We start from the raw sequence: 20,071 nt of genomic DNA, 5'->3' as shown, positions 1-20,071 counted from the left end.
AATCAATCCCGAAAGTTCATAAGGTAGGTGAGTTAGAGGGTTAGGATTTTGTTTTGAATTGGCAATATGCTGTTATTATTCGAAATGTTTTGATAATTTATTCTGATGTTTTGAATATGATACTGAATCATTCGATGATATGATACTGTATCATTTGAAAATATGATACTGTATTATTCGAAAATAGGTTACCGTATCATTCAAAGTAATCATACTGCATCATTCGAAGATATGATACTGTATCATTTGAAGATATGATACTCTTTCATTTGAATATATGATACTCTATCATTTGAATTTATGATACTATCATTCGAAAATATGATACTGTATTATTCGAAAATAAGTTACCGTATCATTCAAAGTAATGATACTGCATCATTTGAAGATATGATACTGTATCATCTGAAGATATGATACTCTTTCATTCGAAAATATGATACTTATCATTCGAAAATAATTTTCCGTATCATTCGAAGATATGATACTCTATCATTCGAATATATGATATACTGTATCATTTGAAGATATGATACGGTATCATTCGAAGATAAGATTTTGCATCCACTAGACTTTCTGAAAGCGAAATGGCACTCACTCACTGACTGACTGACTGACTCACTCACTCACTCGCAGAACTAAAAATCTACCGGACCAAAAACGTTCAAATTTGGTAGGTATGTTCAGTTGCCCTTTAGAGGCGCACTAAGAAATCTTTTGGCAATATTTTAACTCTAAGGGTTGTTTTTAAGGGTTTAAAGTTTGTCTTTTAGCATGTATATTCTTCTTCTCCCAATCTCTTAATTATAATTGAAATTTCCATATCATATGTTATTATAGAACTATAATCTAGATAGTGTACCTCTTCGAAACAGTTGTTAACTGGCAACTAAATTAATAATTTTGTCAGGTTGGCATTAAGTTGAGTTGACTTTGTTAGGTTGGCATCAAGTTGAAGATTTAAATGCATTTATCGCGGAAAAATTGATTGGGCACTGCTACTTCAATCCTGGGAATATTATATTACTAGCCGTCGGGATCGCTTCGCTCGCGATATACGTTTAGTCTGGACCCCCGACTGGATTGTCCCAACATATGATAAAAATGCTTAAATAAAAATGCAGGCGAGCGAAGCGAGCCTGCTGATTTCATTCTTGGACGATCCAGTCAGTGGTCCAGGGGGCGGAGCCCCCTGGCTAGACGGATATGGCGAGCGAAGCGAGCCTCACGGCTAGTACGTCTATATTTCCCAATTCTTTCCTCTCATTATAAATCAATACAGAAGCCTGTCATAGATACATCACACGAAAAATCGAAAATAATGTGAAAGACTGAAAATTCACTGAATACGAAACCAATGAAAAATTCCGTTTGTACAGCCTACTCTGTCATTTTCATTAGCCACTCTAGAGTGAGTTCCACTGCCAACTGTCATAATTGACCATTTGAATGGGGAGCATCGATGAAATCTTTTTATAAGAAATGCTGACAGTTTAAAGTGGATCCAACTGCAGTGCAAATCAATACGTTGTATTCGCTAATGGGTGTTAACAAGGTCTCCAGAATTTCTAATTTGGCACTAATTAAGCTAGTATTTAGTAAGGTACTGAAGCTAGCTAATTGAGCTACAAGTCGGAAACAGAAATAGAGGTATTTTTCTTCCTCATCCTCGACATTCATTCTTTTTTCCTCGTTTTTTCTGGTCTCTTTTCATCTCTGTTCAACATAGCTCTCCCTCCACGTTCTTCATTTTCTGGTCTCATCATTCTTCTCTCTTTCCAAATTTAAACGTGTATAATTGTCCTCTTAACAATTATTCTTTTCTCCTTTTCCGTTTTCCCTTTTTCCTTTTCATCTCTGTTCTCCCTCTTCAACGTAGCTTTATTCTTCTTTTCCTTCACGTTCTTCATTTTTTGTCTCATTTTTTATCTCTCTTTCCAAATTTCAACGTGAATAATTTCCCTTTTTACAATATATTTCCTCCTTTCCCGTTTTTCCTTTTCTCTATCCATCTACAATATTCCTCTTCAACGTAGCTATATTCTTCTCTTTCTTCAGGTTCTTTATTGGCACGTCTCATTATTCTTTTCCCTTTCCAAATTTCAACCTGGATAATTCTCCTCTTTACAGTATATTTCCCATCTCTGTTCTTCCTCTGTAACGTAGCTTTATTCTTCTCTTTCTTCACGTTCTTTATTATTTTGTCTCATTTCTCTCTCTTTCCAATTTCCAACCTGGATAATTCTCCTCTTTACAATATATTTCCTCCTTCCCCGTTTTTTCTTTTCTCTTTTCATATCTGTTATTCCTCTATAACGTAGCTTCATTCTTCTTTACCTTCACGTTATTTATTTTTCCGACTCATTATCTTTTTCTTTTCAAATTTCAACGTCAATAATTGTCCTCTTTACAATATATCTTCTCCTTCTCCGCTTTTTCTCTTCTCTTTTCATCTCAATTCTTCATATTCAACGTAGCCATATTCTACTTTTCCTTCACGTTCTTTATTATTGTCTCATTATTTATCTCCCTCTTCAAATTTTAACCTGAATTGTCTTCTTGACAATCCTTTTCTCTTTTTCCGTTTTTTTCTCTCTCTTTTTTTCATTTCTGTTCTTTCTCATCAACGTAGCTATATACTTCTCTTCCAATACCTTCTTCATTTGTTCGTCTCATTATTCTTCTCTCTTTCCAAATTTAACATGAATTTATTGTCCTCTTGACAAGGTCAGCATAGTGATCAGAGTTGCAAGCAGTAAGTAATAAATTAATGAATCGTGACAGTAAAAAATAATTGACAAAGAACAAATTGGCAGAAACAAATTATCCGTTGACAATAATGGCGTATACACGGCTCAATCAACTCTACAAAGCCGGGTTGATTTGTTGAGCTAATTGGTATTGAGTTTTAACCTGAAATGCTGACAAGTATTTTCTTTTATTACGGAACTAGCAGGTAACCCGTGCTCCGTAATGGTCTATTCTAAAACTTGACGTAATGAAGTCTTGAAGAATTGAAAATATCCTCGGTTAATTATACTTACATCAACTAATTTAATTTACATGAAAAATTTCAAGTTTATCAGTTCAGTAGTTGAGACATGATGATGCGTCAAATATACTTTTCCTATCCCGTACGTGTATAAGCTAGTTCTTTCCTTTATTATAGTATTCTATATGCCGGCTCCGCGACGGAGATCGCCAAATCATCAATGCAATCTGGATTCCATTGACTGCAGCTCGGAACAGAGATGTTGAGTCAATTTTGAACCACTCTCTCAGGTTCTTCAACCAGGATGTTTTCCTTCTCCCAGGCCGGCGTCTTCCTTCAATCTTGCCCTCCATTATCAACTGCAGGAATCTGTACTTCTCATTGCGCATCACATGTCCAAAATACTGAAGCTTCTGACTCTTAATACAGTAAAGAACCTCCAACTTTAACAATATAAAACTCAATTAAGAAATCTTGAAGGAATTTTTCACAACAAAAAATTATTCAAAACCATTTCGTTGCAACTACTTTACATTCGTAACCGATAAAGTTTCAGTACAACATTGAACAAAAATCATACCAGCATATGATCGATTTGAACAGCTCATCATGACTCGATCTACCGATAAAGTAACCGTAACCGATAAAGTTTCAGTACAGCATTGAACAAAAATCATACCAGCATATGATCGATTTGAACAGCTCATCATGACTCGATCTACTTTTTCAACCTTAAGTGACTATTGTAAAGGCTAAAGTAGGTCTCTTGATCACTAGAATAGATTTGACTGAATGTTATCAAACTATAAGTGTAAAGCTAGGTCCCTTGATCATTAGAATAGATTTGACTGAATGTTATCTGATCGTATCATAACAGCTTTGCAAGCTCAGTGCACGTGAAATCAATAATCATTAAATAATACGCCCATAGTGTTATACTCTCCATTCCATACTCCATTTTCCCCAGAGTATGATATAACGCTGATGAGATATCGAATCGTATTGTCTGAATTCTGCAGTCATATTATGGGTCCGGTATAGAATGTAGGCTACACTCACACTGTCAGCATTGATGGAATTGGTTGCATTGGTGTAACTTATGAGGAATGCTGTCAGTTTGAAATGAATCTTAAATAGTCATGTAGTATAGTTAAGCTGTGTATAGTCCGTACAAATTTACTTCAAACTTGGAGGAATATGCAGCGCAGAGAAGTGGAGGGAGATCAGCCAGTTACAGTGATTAATAGGATCATAGGTAGAAGCGCAGTTGCCAATTTGTCAGTCGTCTAACCGCTTTCAGACCCTAAACTAAAGGTGAATTATCTTAGATACGCCGTTAGGCTCAGATGCTCTCTCAAGCACTGCTCCAACTTTTTTGTAGAGTTGAATTGAATTGATCCAAAAAATATTCAAGTATTGGAGCCACAAATATATAACTCTGCAGACTATAGTTCAAGGAAAAATCAGCGGAAAAAGGAGTGTTGAAAGGCGACGTGTTTCCTGGCTTAAAAATTTGAGGGATTGGTTTGACTGCAGCAGCAAAGACTTGTTTCGAGCGGCAGTGAATAAGATCCGGATTGCTGTGCTGATAGCGAACCTCCGATAGGAGGCGCACTAGAAGAAGAAGAAGAAGAAGAAAAAATATTCATTGGAAAAAGAATATTACACCCTAAATCTAAAGGTGAATTGATCTTAGATAGGCCGTTTGGCTCAGATGCTCTCTCAAGTAGTACTCCGAACTTTTTTGTTGAGTCAGCAGAAATTTTATGGACAGAAAAACATAGTGGACACGAGTGGAACAAATTGCTCTATATTTTGGGGCTTTTGTGGGCCAAAAAGTGGGGTTAGAAGGCATACTGAGTACTAAGATTCACTTGAATCTGTCAGTATTCCTAATGAGATAACATTAATGTTCCCCTTTCAACCAATACTGACAGATTGCAGCAGATCTCACCAAGTTAAGCATAGATTCAAGTTGTCAGTATTAGGTGGATGGAAAAATTGAGGTTATTATTAAGGAATGCTCTGCCGGTTTGAAGTGGACCCCTCCGGTGGTTTGGCCTTGGGGGTTTGCTGTTGGAGGGTTTTTGGTGCAGTGGGTGAGTTTTAAGATTGAGGGGGTGCTAAGGGGTGTTTTGTGGGTAAGGAGGGTTTTTGGGAGGGGAAGTGGGGTATTATTCTCTGGCTGCCATCCAGTCTGGGTCACATGGACTGAAGTTGTAGTGTTGGACGCATTTTTTATAGAAGGACAGAAGAAAGAGAAAGTGGGAGGATGAGAAGAAAGTGATGTTGGGGAAAAGAGATGTGAAAGAAACGGAGAATGGTGAAGGAGAATGAGATCCTCAAAAAGTGATGAAGACTTCAAATCCTTTTTTTTTTTTGAGATAAAGTGAGTAAACCATAATTAAACACTGCAATATAGTCTGAAAATATCACGAATTTATGATATTTTTAGACAATGTCATCTATTCCTTTGCCATGAACTGTAGTTCATTTTTCGCCCCACTTGAATGTAATGAGCTGGTTTTCGTGCGTCATATGGAGGCCGAAAATGACTGTTTTCTGACCAGGCCAGTAAAATTTTTACGGCCCTAGGACTGTAAAATAACTTTGAAGTCAGCTGATTCTGATTTGATGTGAATGTGTTTACAAAAAAGTGTTTATGAATCAGTTTATGCTTCTAGAATTGAATAAAGTATTTTGTAATAAGATACTATCATTCTATTTGGATAAATGAAATACAAATACGATATTGTGAACTATTCAAATTCAATTTTCAGAGTATAATAGAATCTAACCTCAAACCTGCGTTTAATCGTTTATCACGAAACCTGGTGGATAATTTTGGAACTACTTGGGCAATATCCATGGTGCTGAACGTTTTTACAAATAGTTTATGTAACGGAATCAGTTTATGCTTCTAGAATTGAATGAAGTATTCTGCAAAGAAAAAAATCATGAGCTCAACCACCCACATAATTAAACAATCTTTTAGGTTATTTAAACAAATCAGAATAAAAAATAAAAATACTTGAACAATTTCCTGATATTCAGATCATCTTAGATTCGCTAGACCTTCCACTTTTGCTTTCGGATGTGCTTAATAAACAATTATTCTCATATTTATATTGTTTATTTCTCTGAGTGACGAAAAATAGCGTTCGCACCACGGGCAAAAATGTTTTTCCGGCTCTCAATCTTTTCTAGTCCTCGGCCTACGGCCTCGGACTTGAAAACTGATTTCGAGCCGGAAAAGTCTCATTTTCGGCCCTAGGTGCGAAATATACCATTAAACTATTAGCATTTTTCCATGTATAACATCCAATGCTTTCCATTCAACGTAGGCTGATATGATATTTGATATTAATAGATGATATTGTCTAAGAATATCATGAATTCGTGATATTTTTAGACAATATTTCAGTGTTTCATTGTAAATAAACTTCAATCACTATATTCCACCAAAAATAGTTTTTGAAGTTCTCATCACTTTTTAAGCGTTAAATCTTCTCCTTCCCTCACCATTATCTGGTTTCTTCATTTTTAGACAGAAGTGTAGAGTTTTATCAAGTGATGAAGAATGGAAGTGAAAGAATAACAGGAAACTGTTGGTGAAGGAAAGAGATGATGAGAAAGAAACAGAGAAGGGAAGAGGAAGATGAGGAGCTCAAAAAGTGATAAATGTGTTTGTGATGAAGAGTAGATTGCAAAAAAGATACAGGGGTAGAATGAGTAGGACGATGGTGATGATGATGACTATAATGGAGAAGAAGAAGAAGATGATGCGAAGAAGAGGGAGAAGATTGATTGATTGATTGAGTACTTTATTTATGTAGATTACAATATACTGGCTTATACACTTATATACAATAGCTTACAATACAGCAAAATTATAGATGAATTAACATAATATAGACTAAGAAAATAATTACTGAACTGTATATGATATGAAAAAGCAATTTGTAATATAATAACTATAGATAATAATCATATTGTTATGCATCTACATAAATTGGCGGAGCTTTGGACATATCAATGTCCATTCTTTGGGAAGAATATTAAAAATATCCTCCCCACTAACTCTCTACCAAAAGAGGAGGGAGAGAAGAAGAAGTTTAATGGAGAGAATTGCTGAAATATATGTTGTTGAAGTAGTAGGATGACGAAGTTAGATGTACAACCTGAAAGAGAATGAAGAAAATTGATGAATCAGGATGTGAAAGAAGTGGCAGGTTGACGAATAAGGAGATAGAAGAACAACGATACGAAGAGTAGGATAGAAAAACGTCACACGAAGTGGAAAAAGAAGGGAAAATAATGTTGAAAGGAAGAATGAAATAAAGCTCTTCCACTAACGCATTTGTGAAGAGTGAGTGCGCTAATCCTGGTGGTCTTGTAAAAAAGAGAGAGGATAAAAAGTCCCACTTCAAAGCCTCTGCTGTATTTCAAGCTCACTGTGCCCGTTATAACCATGAACTGTATATCTGTATTCGTACGGTTATCACCATGTGAATGAACATGTTCTATATCTATAACTTATAACGTATTCTCTGTGTGAGCATAAAAATTGTACCCTCATCATGTATATATGGTGAGATTCATTCTAAACTGTCAGGATTCCTCATCTATAACATACAATGCTTCTCATACAACTAATTCTGACAGTTAAAAGTGAATCATACTATAGTGACAGTCATTTTCTACTGTCAGTGCTCCTCATATATAAAATCTAATGCTTCCCGTATAACCAATGCTGAAAGTTTGTAGTGAATCTTGCTCTAGCACTGTAGTAAAATATTGTTCCCGATATAAATAAAAAATGATCCGCTTCTCCTCTGGTGTTATTCACTTCAAGATGTCAGCAATCCTTGATAATAATATGAATGCTTCCCATTTAAATAATGCTGACAGGTTGCAGTGAAAGCATTGTTTATGCGACCGTCAAACGTACGAAATATAAAACTGTGAAATAAACGCGTGTTATTGGTCAACGTGATCTGCGAATAGCAACACGTTTCAATGTGGAAAATCTTGAAATATTGCTCTCTTCTCCTTCTGATTTATTATTCTCTCTCTCTCTCTCTCTCTCTCTCTCTCTCTTTCTCTCTCTTTCCTTGCTCAATATTATTGTAGAACTCATTAGTCTAATATGATTCACTATGTCATTTTACTGCTAGTGGTATTTATTTTTAACGCTAGAACGTAAGTTGAATTATGTTTTGTTAAACACATGAATAAAGGAATCTGAATCTGAATCTCTTTCTCTCTCTCTCTCTCTCTCTCTCTCTCTCTCTCTCTCTCTCAAGATAGTTGAGATAATTATATTATCTACTACTAAATAATTATTATTACTTTAACATTTTCTGTTTTGTTCTTGAATCGTCATATTAATTAGAACTTTTACAAAATTTTCATTTATAAATAAATCTTTAGTTGAATTAATGAAATTAACGTTTGGTAGAGAGTTAGTGGGAAGGATTTTTTTTAATATTCTCTCCGAATAATGGACATTGATGTGTCCAAAGCTCCGCCAATTTATGTAGATGCATTACAATATTATCTTGTATGGTTATTCCAAATTGCTTTTTTTATATCATTGTACTGTTCAATAATTATTTTCTTGGTTTATGTTATGTAAATTCATCTATAATTTTGCTGTATTGTAAGCTATTGTATGTAAGTGTATAAGCCAGTATATATTGTAATCTACATAAATAAAGTAATCAATCAATCAGTCTGATGTTAGTATGAGAAAGTAATGAAATCATGCCATGTTACACTAAAGATGATTTGTAAAATTATGTTATTTAATTATTGTAACCATGTTACCATGGGTGACAAGCCTAGTAACAATTGAAGAATAAAGTCTTCTATCTCTCACTCTCTCTTTCTCAATTTAAGATTTATTAAATGAATATGAAATATATAAATATCAAGTATAAATCTCTCTCTCTCTCTCTCTCTCTCTCTCTCTTACTCTCTCTGTTTTTCTCTCTCTGTCACAATCTCTCTATCACGTTGTCCTTGTCCAGTTATTCCACCCTACATTGACTGACAATATTTCGAATAACATCCTAAGGTTGTTTATTTCAGTTTTCTCGCAGTGCTATTTTTCCATCAAAACCGGCCTCAAGGCAATTCTTTCAACGAAATTCAATTTACTCAATGATTGAGCTGTTGAAATCTATATGGAGATTCAGTTTGAACTGTCAGACTGCCTCATATAAGTAACACCTATGCTTCCCATTTACCAAATACTGATAGCTGAATGCTGATTGGAGTTAATATTTTGTTGATTCATTCTTGTTTAATCCGGGAATATGGAATGATATTCTGATGGAATAATTGTGTTCAACTGGTCAGGATTCTGATTGATCCGGTGATGGGGAAATTAAATGTGGAGAATCAAGAATATGCAATATTTTTATCGAATTGAAGTTGAGTTTCTTTGTTGGTGGATTGGTTTTATTTTTTAATGGGATTATAATTTTTGTGTATCTCATCATAGAGAAACAATAGCGTAAGTAGATATCCCATGGTATAGGGAATTTATGTCGCAACTTTTACGGTTATCTCAAGCCGATTACTGTCGATTATTGTCAATTTTTACTGTTTTGTTGGTGTGAGAGTGTATGAACGGCACAATTTGAGAGACTACCAGCGTCACACAGCTGCATAAGAAAGAACTACGTGAACTATCGGCTTGGGATAACAGTAAAAGTTGCGACATAAACGCCCTATACCATGGGATATCTACTTATGCTATTGTTTCTCTATGATTTCATCAAACCTACGTTATCCTTCCGGTGGGCGCGTCCTTGAAACTTGCATGAGTGGGCGCGTAGCAGCACTGAGTGCTGCCTCTGAAATATCCTAGTTTCTAAGCCTCATACAGCTCAGGCTAGGAGAAAAAGGATGTTTATATCATAAAAAGTAATTTTACAATCAATTTTGTATAATTGTAGTCATATCTTGAACATGGTATACTATTTTTCAATAATGATATACTGGAAATTGTTACTCACTGAATTGAATACGAATACTACATTAAAAGAATAATTTTTTTTCAGCTATTGTCAAAATATCAAAAAACATCATACAAGGCACATATAATAATTGATAATGAAACTTGAAAGAATTGGGATTGTCTCTTAGAAAATAACATATATGAATATTTGAAAATTAGGAACACAGAGTGCTGCCTGTAGGACGTGTCTATGTGTTTGTCTTCAACTCACGACTGAAACAATCAATGTAAACAACATCTAGCATGTGGATTGTATTATCAATGTTGGCAACTGTAGGTACTGAACGTCCCAACTTTGTAAAATGAAAGTCATCCGAATTATTACAAGAATAATTACTTGGCAGCACGGAGTGCTGCTACGCGCCCACCGGAAGGTTAAACAAGTTGTCCACGTTATAATGGCAGTGGAGAAATATAGGAGGACAACGTTGTCGATCTTGTCAATGCCTTCTATAGACGGTAGCTGATACAGGTTTATTGATGTAATATCAACTGTTCATTCATAATATTAACTGTGCCTCCCTAATAAGTTGAGGAATTTGGATTAATCTGATGGAATGATATTTTTCTCGTCTCTGAAGAAGTCTAATCTATTAAATCAGATTCACAAATCTGAAGTATATTAGAATTGGAAGCAATTAATTTGTTTTATGAGGATGACATTTTTTCCGTAGAAACTAGGAACTGTCATCAGAAAAACATCAATTAAAGTTATTTGAAATAGCTGGTATTAAGTCCATAGATAACCGTAATAGGACTTTTAGATTAACTATCATTAAACGATTTAGATTAATTGATTCTACAGATGGAAATTACTGAGATATTGCAATATTATTCAAATGCTAATGAATTAATTATTATTATTGAACGAAAATCCAAATTAAATGCTGTAATTCACCCCGAAGACTTCTGCTACTGCAAAATATTGTCGCTGAATTTCCATCAAGCTGTTTACCCTGTTGTCAATATTTGCAGTAGCAGAAGTCTTCGGGGTGAATTACAGCATTTAATTTGGATTTTCGTTTAATAATAATAATTAATTGATTCTCATTGATTAACCTCTGATTCACGTACCTAACTATTCCATAATTATTAATTAACGAAAATCCATATTAAATACTGTAAATTACCCCGAAGACTTCGGCAACAGCAAATTTGCTACAGCAAATATTGACAACAGGGTAAACAGCTAGATGGAAATTCGATGAGCGCTACTATTCGAAAATTATTTGTCAGCCCGGAAATAATTTTTGAATAGTAGCGCCCATCGATTTTCCATTTAGCTATTTACCCTGTTGGCAATATTTGCAGTAGCAGAAGTCTTCGGGGTGATTTACAGCATTTATTTTGGATTTTCGTTTAATAATAATAAATAAATCATCAGCATTTGAATAAATGCAATAACTCATTAATTTTCATCTGTAGACTTCTATACCAATTGAATAGTGTTCAAAGCTCGAAGTAAAAGTTACAAAAAATTATCTCAAACGATCAAATATTGCGACTGTTGATTATTAAAAATTATCAAGCTTCATAAATTTTACAATATTATCAAGGCAAAAATGTAACGAGAAAACACTCACCTCAATAAATTGATTGCATGAACAGAGTTTCCCACTTGTTTATCCGCACTTGTATTGTAATTTCACAAAATTCACTAAATCAATTGTTAATTTATTTCAATGAACATACAAACTTTCCACACAAAACCGATACCGCACTCACTATGACTTCTACACAATCCTACGACACAAATATTTCGGAAACTAAAACGAAATTTTATTGATAGAATTTGACAACCGGTCTCAATTCACGCACTCTGTTAAAACAAATTAAAATCGAAAATTAAACATTGTCGATGTTTATCATGAAAATGTTCATTGACGAAATTTGGTAGAAAAAAACGCATCCGAGAGATAAATTGGTTGAATACACAGTCTATTCACAGTTAATAAATAATTGTCAATTAGTGAAATAGTTAAATTAGAGGAATAGCGGAAACTGTAGACGCGTAGTAGATTTTAGCCTTCCGTTGAATATTTACAATAGATTATTAGTATTCACTGCTAAAAAATTGCCAATTAGTGATTAGTTGAATTAGATGAATAGCCGAAACTATAAGCGTGTAGTATGAGCTTGAAGCCTTCCGTACGCTAGTGGATACAATACTGAAATGTCCAGAGTCAAAGTCTATAGGTAACGACGATGATAAATGAACTACCATCTATAGCATTGTTGTACTAGTCACATGAATACTGATTGTTCTATAATTTGGCGTGTGATGGAGTGAGAGAGGTGATTGGAGTGATGGAGTGTGTGTGGAGGAAGAGAGAGACAAAGCTAGGCGTGTGATAGTGAGAGAAGAGATGATTGCTCTATAGTTTGACGTGTGGTAGAGAGAGAGTGCGTGGAGTGAGGTGAATGGCGGGAGGGAGTGTATGTGGAGGAAGAGAGAGACAAAGCTAGGTGTTTGATGGAGTGGGAGAGAAGATGATTGCTCTATAGTTTGGTGTGTGATAGAGTGAGAGAGGTGACTGGAGTGAGGGAGTGTATGTGGTGGGAGAGAGAGACAAGATAGGCGTTTGATGGAGTTGGAGAGAAGATTATTGTTCCATAGTTCGGCGTGTGATAGAGTGAGAGAAGTGATTGGAGTGATGGAGTGTGTGTGGGGGACGAGAGAGACAAAGCTAGGTGTTTAATCGAGTGGGAGAGCAGATGGTTGTTCTATAGTTAGGCGAAGATGATTGCTGTATAGTTTGGCACGTGATAGAGTGAGACAGGTGATTGGAGAGAGGGAGTATGGAGGAAGAGAGAGACAAAGCTAGGTGTTTGAAGGAGTGAGAGAGGTGATGATTGCTCCATAGTTTGGCGCGTGACAGAGTGAGAGAGGTGATTGGAGTTATGGAGTATGGTGGAAGAGAGCGACAATGCTATGAGGAGGAGTTTTAACATAGAGAGAGATAATGGGGGAAGAGAGAGAGAATGTTAGGAGGAGGAGTTTGAAGAGGAAATGTGTGTGTGGGAGTGAGAGGGAAGTATACTGTTGTAAGATTCACTTGAAACTGACAGGATTATTTCCCATTTAATCAATGTTGAACGGTTGGAGCTGATTCCACTACTGGAAGGTTGTTGTTGGAGTGAGATAAATGTATTGAGAGAGAGTGAGTGAGTGAGAGAGAAAGAAATAGTGAGAGGGGCTGTTGAAGTTATTACAACAGTTATTGTAGTGGAAGTAAATTATTCGGATAGAGAACTATCCATTAATAGTATGATTATAGCACAATAGCAAGTCATATGATAGTTGAATGAAAATAGAATTCTAGAGAGAGTATCTATTTATTACTTTCCTTGCCCTATTACCATAGGTAAGGAAAGTATTGCTTTCCGAAAAAAAATAAGGTACCCCAATTTTTAAATTTCTATACGTTTCAAGGTCCCCTGAGTCCAAAAAACTGGATTTTGGGTATTGGCCTGTATGTGTGTGTGTGTGTGTGTGTGTGTGTGGTGTGTGTGTGTGTGTGTATGAGTGTATGTGCGTCTGTGTACACAATATCTCATCTCCCAATTAACGGAATGACTTGAAATTTGGAACTTAAGGCCCTTTCACTATAAGGATCCGACACGAACAATTTCGATCAAATGCAATTCAAGATGGCGGCTGAAATGGTGAGAATGTTGTCAAAAACAGGGTTTTTCGTGATTTTCTCGGAAACGGCTCCAACGATTTTGATCAAATTCATACCTCAAATAGTCATCGATAAGCTCTATCAACTGCCACAAGTCTCATATCTGTAAAAATTTCAGGAGCTCCGCCCCATCAATGCAGATAGATTCCCAATTATCAGGCTTCAGATACAATTGAAACGAAAAAAATTAAGTGGAGTAGATTGAGCATGAAAATCTCTATAATTAATGTTCAGTAACATTTTAACCTAAAATTGAAAATAAGCTTTAAATTCGAGAATATTGTGATTATTCAATTGCAAATTATTGTTGATTCTATTAAAACGTTCACTATGAAGAGATAGCAGACCTCATGTGTGTCTCCAGCGTTATTGCCCTGTCACCAGCTGGCTCAAATCTTTGAATAGTAGACTTGAGATGCGCGGGAACACTAGCGTCAGGTGATCAATTTTCATAACGGCAAGGAAAGTTGTGTGAGTGCGCCACACCAGATTTTTTATTTATATTTCACAATGAAAACAACAAGTGAAACCCAAATATGCTTTCTTAATATTACAATAAGACTTATAATACAGTTCATGTTTAAAACAAAGTTTTATAGTAATTAACTTTTGAAAAAGTACTTGGAAATTACTTGGGTATTATAGGAGTAGAAACCAAGTGTTGCAGGTGAAACCATATAGAATAGAATAGATTACATGAAACAGATGTCTACTCTGGATTATTATGAATGAAAGGGAAATATTGTCAGTGGGTTGAGCTGGGGTCACTGAGGTAGAACAAGAGGAAGTATACAATATGATAGGGGTGCAAAAAAGACGGATGTTTGAATGAGAACAAAAATAATATAGGAAGTATAGAATTGATGAAATTGTATGGAAGGGTGAGGTGATGTGCAAGAGAGAGATTTATTGATTGATTGATTGAGTACTTTATTTATGTAGATTACAATATATACTGGCTTATACAGTTATATACAATAGCTTACAATACAGCAAAATTATAGATGAATTTATATAATATAGACTAAGAAAATAATTATTGAACTGTATATGATATGAAAAAGTAATTTGTAATATAACTATCGATAATTATATTGTTATGCATCGTGTAAAGTATTTGAAATTTGGGTAGATGTAAAAAATCCCTAGCTGAAGTACTAATAGGTCTGAATAAAATAACTGGCTATATCGCCAATGAGATAACAATAAAGATTAGATAGCATCAGCTGGTTCTGGCTAAACGGTACAATAACCTAAAAAGGAATTGAAATAATTTTTTGCTAATAAATAATATTATTATAAAATTTTTTGAAGATTGAGGTTAGGTATAAACATTCAGTGATCGGCGACCTAACGATCGACCGAGTCAAGCAACGTAGAATCTGACCAAACCCCTTGGCAGAGATCTATTGCAGCAAAACGGTATGCAATTTGAAAGAACAAATGGTCACGTGGCTAACTATTAGGAAGCATGAAATAAATATTAGTATATAGAATATTAACTAGCATGTAGAGAGCATACTTTAAAAACCTAATAAAAATAATTAAATGTATCCAGGAAATAGGAGGTTACCAAGCGCATGAATACTGAAACAATTTGCATGCACCAATCGCATAATGGCAGTTAATAGGCGGCAATAGTATGCCAATTCAAAAATATTATATATATTTCTATAAATGATTGGGATTTATGTAAAATTATTGTATAGTCTATGTTATAGATATGGCCCGAAGGCAAAGAAATTATTAAACATACAACATAAGTAATAATTTAATATTTTAGTACGATCTATTTGAACCTTAAATGGCGGAGGACTAGGATATTCAAATTTTATGTAAATTTGAAAGTCGAAGTAAGAATTGTAAAATTGAGAAAGGAGAACCATGACTCGCCTGCCAAATGCCACCATGAGAGGTCCCTAAATATTATAGAGCGTAATACCTTGCTATAACTTGTAAAAGCTAAAGTTAGATTGAATTATTAAATTTCTTATGAGACTTTGTGATGCTCTTATAAAGCTGAAGTCATTTTCAATTTTAAATAATTTTTGTAACCCCTTGGAAGAGACGATTCCGGCTACCATAGTCCAGGAACACCAGGAGTTGGATCGACATCAGCAGCTTATAAGAAGATTTCGACACGTGAGTGAGAAATATTGAATTAGTGATGGGCGCCCTTAGTGCTTCGAATTTATCTAATAATCAAAGCTAGCTCGTTGAAAGGGTTTTCTTATGAATTAAGAAGTTAATAAAAAATACTTGCGCAAGTAAATATAGTATTAAAGGTATTTTATTAAAGGAATCAGTACATTTCAGAAAATTCTTATAAATCAAAGAAGTATAAAATCTAGGCGATTAAAACATATTCATATGATCTTTAATTTTTGCAATAATTTGCGATAATTTGTTGTAGCTCTAATTCACTAGATGAATTGCTCTACTTATTCCATCAGGTGCCGAATCTTGCACCCTGAGATAAAATATATATTCAATACAAAGAAATCTATTAGATATTAGAGAATTTAATATATATATTTGGATTATTAGTTGCCAATTTATCAAGTCGATCTTAAGGAACCTATTTTTAATAGAATTGTCCAAGTCGACAAGTATTAGCAAGCTCATGTCGCAGCTACATGCAAAAGAATGCATATGAAGATTATTTTGATCATTCGAATAAAATTCCAAGTAATATTTCTGGCTGATTGATTACACAGCTGGAAATAATGCTGTCTCTCTCCCACACATGGATTACACAGCTGATTTTCACAAATAATTCTGTCTTTCTCCCACACACGCATCTTCTGTTTCGACAGACGACGAAATTATCAGCTGTTTTTCCAAGGATGAATAATTATTATCCTTTTCATGTCCTTTAGCGAGTTTTCCCAGGGATGAGACCTAGTTCAATCGAATATTTATATCATAAACCTACTATATTTCAAAATTCGTGAAAATCATTAGAACCGTTTTCGAGATCCGTTGAACATGAATAATCAGATAACCAAATATAAACAGATCTACAGAAATTGCTCGCTTGATATAATAGGATAGAAAATAATGTTAATACAAAATTGATAAAATGGTTTGAAATCGAAAGAAGTTGTAGAAGAGGAAGAGACAGTGAGTAAAATAAAGAGAGAGAGAGATAATATAGTAGCACGGAGGAAGTAATGCATTATTAAATAATAATCAAGCTAACATTTTGTATATGAGTTGGTGAGAGATATGTATTGTTCGCCAATCAAACACTGCCATTATAACGTGGACCTCACTATAGTCAGTTTCATTCACTTTTAACTGTGTACTCTGCACAGTACCAGAGAGAATAGAATTCTCTATTATATAGAATAGAGAATAGGATATACGTTTGTCTCTGACAGTACAAAACAGTATAGAACAGTACAGTGCACACGGTTGTCAATGCTATTTTTAAATACCTACTCTTCAAAAATCATTATGCATTCAGACTGACGCTTCCCAGCCTTGAACAGAATAAAGCCAGTTGTGTTATCATCAGTCTGCTTTGGACGCAAAGTTTGTAACAGTCTGTAACATTGCAATAAATTACAATAATTAAACTTTTACACTAAACACTGTAATTGTTGGATAATCGCTGTTTTTTATCGGTGCAACGCGATTTTAAATTTACGTTTGCGATTTTTTCTTGTCATGTGGTTGAAGACGTTTAGTTGTCGTCGGTACACGAATTTTTTCCTTGTAAAATTCGTCACGATTTTACGATGAGAATTGTGGTGGGAGAGGTAGGTTGAATTGTTAGCTTGTTTAAATTTTACTGTAGTGGAGCTGATAACAAATTCTTCAAGCCGAAAATGCAGTACAAACATGTGTCGTCATTGCTATATTATTTTTTTATTATAATAATTAAACTATTACACTGAACACTGTAATTGTTGGATAATCCTTGTTTTTATCGGTGCAAAACGATATAAGGTATACCTTATTTTTCCTCTCCCTATAAAAATCTTAAAAATCTCTCTATAATCTTGTGCTATTCCGCTCAATAATTTAAAAATAATCATTCAACATTGTAATTGGTTCTCCCAAATATTGTGAAGATCAACAAATAATTTTTATATTGCTAAAATAAACAAATTGTTCATTGCTAAATGAACAAAGTTGAAATAAAGTTCAGAGCAGCTGAGCATGGAAATTAGGAAGGTGTTTTCTCATTGGTTGAAATGTCAGTCACGGACTTGTCATTGCCCATTGGATTCAGACTAGCCACGCCCTCAATTTAGAGGTAAAGTCCGATTTTTTAACATCATTGTTGATGACGATCTATTTGTCTACTTATTTATTTTTTGGGATGATGCCTAGATGGTTTGTGCGTCGGTGAAGAGACGATGATGTTGAGAGATGAGAATAATACGTGTTTTTAAATAAATGAATAAATGAATAAATAATCATTTTATTTGTTTAAGAGCCTTGGCTCATACAAATTGGTTGTACATTTTCAATTCAAAAGTAACAATGGAAAAGTAATACTTTAACAGACATAAATACTCGAAATAAATAACAAATTACAACAATGAATCTTGAATAATACGTGTATGTATGTGGAATAATATTTTGTAACTCTCATTTCAATTTTTCTAATTGTTGTTTTTTCTTTTTCAGGTAAGTTTGTTCCCTCTTCACTATATTTTAAAGTCCTGACCAGAACTGAAATGGTATGTAGTTCAAATTTCATAGAATTGATGGTATTTTTGTAAACGAGTACTGAAAAATATCTCATTTCATGCATATTCAATTTCAATTTCACGCAAATCATAATTCCAATTATTTTAACCAAATAATACACTTTTTCACGCAAATCATGAAGTAATACAGTTATAGTACAGAATATTATTTACTTCTTTCATCTCTTGTATTCCAAATACTCATTTGAAGATTTGAAAAGATTTTAAGTTACTTATAACTTGCTTGGGTGGTCTTTACTCTACAAATAGTCCAGTCAAATGGTCGTTTTTCAGGAAACAGCCCCGAAAGAATTTTTCTCGACGGTTCTATATGTATTTTGGAGCGCTGAATTCGAATCTGTAATTTGCTGACACGCCAGAGGGCGGCTTCACCCCCAAAAACCCCAAAAATTTCGGACTTTTTCCAATTTTCTCATTTTATCTCGTGAACCTAGAGTTTCTCAAGAAAAATCATTCTCGACAAAATTGAAGAGAATAAGATTTCCAATAAATTGAGTGGTCAAACTGAGATTTATTTCTCAAACTGAGATTGGTTTTTAAAGAAGCCGAATCCTCATTGCTAATTGAATTATTACATTGCTCTTTTCAGTCCAAACTGCATCACATCAACAAATAAAGAAGTCATTCTATTCTATTATATCTTCTATCTTGTACGCCATGTAAGTACTATACACTCAAAGTTGTTTGTAACTTACTTGCGCTGAAATTCTAAATATCTCTATCCAGGTGATTTGCACTATTCAAACAATCGCATACTAATTTCTGCCTGTCGATTGGTGTGTTTTTTCAACTATCAACCGTATGCTAAACAATTCGAAGGTCAAAAATTATGTTTGAAAAAACCGCGTTTTTAGCATTGTCTTGCATTGGCCTTAATAAGGCAGCTAATTACGGCTTTGAACTTAAGATGTGGTGGTCGTTTGCCTTTTTTCATTATCAACTTTGAAACGTATTTGCATGAAAACGACAGACGCGATAGTAATAATTTACATTGCAATTTTTTCCCCGTACATGAACGCTTCAAACGTCAGACAAAACAATGTCATGAATTTTTTACCTCGTGACTTCTCTTGTTGCATAAAAGCTTTATATAGTGAGATTCTATTCGGTCTGTCAGTATTGGTTAAATGGGTATTGTTGATGCTATTTACAAGGAATGCTGACAGTTTGAAATGAATCTATCTTGTTATGGTACACGTGGATAGCCTTTCTATGGAAGTTATTTTTGTCGGAAAATTGGCTTTTGAAAATAAGTTGGGAAATTTTTTACGTGTATTGTATTCAGACGTTTTCAACAATAAACAAGTTGTTTTATTCAGAGAGTATAGAAGGTAATAATTGTAACGCATTATATATAATATAATGTAATTTGTTCACATTCTGTTATCTCTGTTCCTATTCAGCCAAAATTTGATTGAAAAATATTCTCGTGTATTGTACTGTTGTATCCACTTGTTCCACTGAAAAGAGGAACTACAATTTTTTGATAAAATACATCACTTAGAGGCTCATTACTTTCTGATTGTATCCAAAAGATGGGTAATATTCGTTAAATATTTACTCTGGAGTGTTTGTACAACAACATATTCGTTGTTGTAGCAATTTTAAAATATTTAATTTGTAAATTTAACAAAATATTCGT

At 34.2% G+C, this 20,071-nt stretch overlaps 2 protein-coding genes across 4 annotated transcripts in view; one reads left to right on the top strand and one right to left on the bottom strand.

Moving 5' to 3' along the window:
• Window positions 1-12,256, bottom strand: part of LOC111055756 (myb-like protein X) — a 204,096-nt gene extending 191,840 nt beyond the window's left edge. Inside the window, exon 1 of the mRNA XM_039437431.1 lies at window positions 11,603-12,256. The gene's annotated coding sequence lies outside the window, so the exon portion shown is untranslated. The remainder of the gene's footprint in view (window positions 1-11,602) is intronic.
• The window catches only part of LOC111051782 (calcium uniporter protein, mitochondrial), a 394,346-nt gene that overhangs the window by 279,939 nt on the left and 94,336 nt on the right, over window positions 1-20,071 (top strand). The window lies entirely within an intron of this gene.

The sequence above is a fragment of the Nilaparvata lugens genome, chromosome 11 (assembly GCF_014356525.2).
Source record: "Nilaparvata lugens isolate BPH chromosome 11, ASM1435652v1, whole genome shotgun sequence".
NCBI classification, from domain to species: domain Eukaryota; kingdom Metazoa; phylum Arthropoda; class Insecta; order Hemiptera; family Delphacidae; genus Nilaparvata; species Nilaparvata lugens.
The sequence above is the reverse complement of the archived record's forward strand: the minus strand, read 5'-3'. Positions and strand labels throughout refer to the sequence as shown.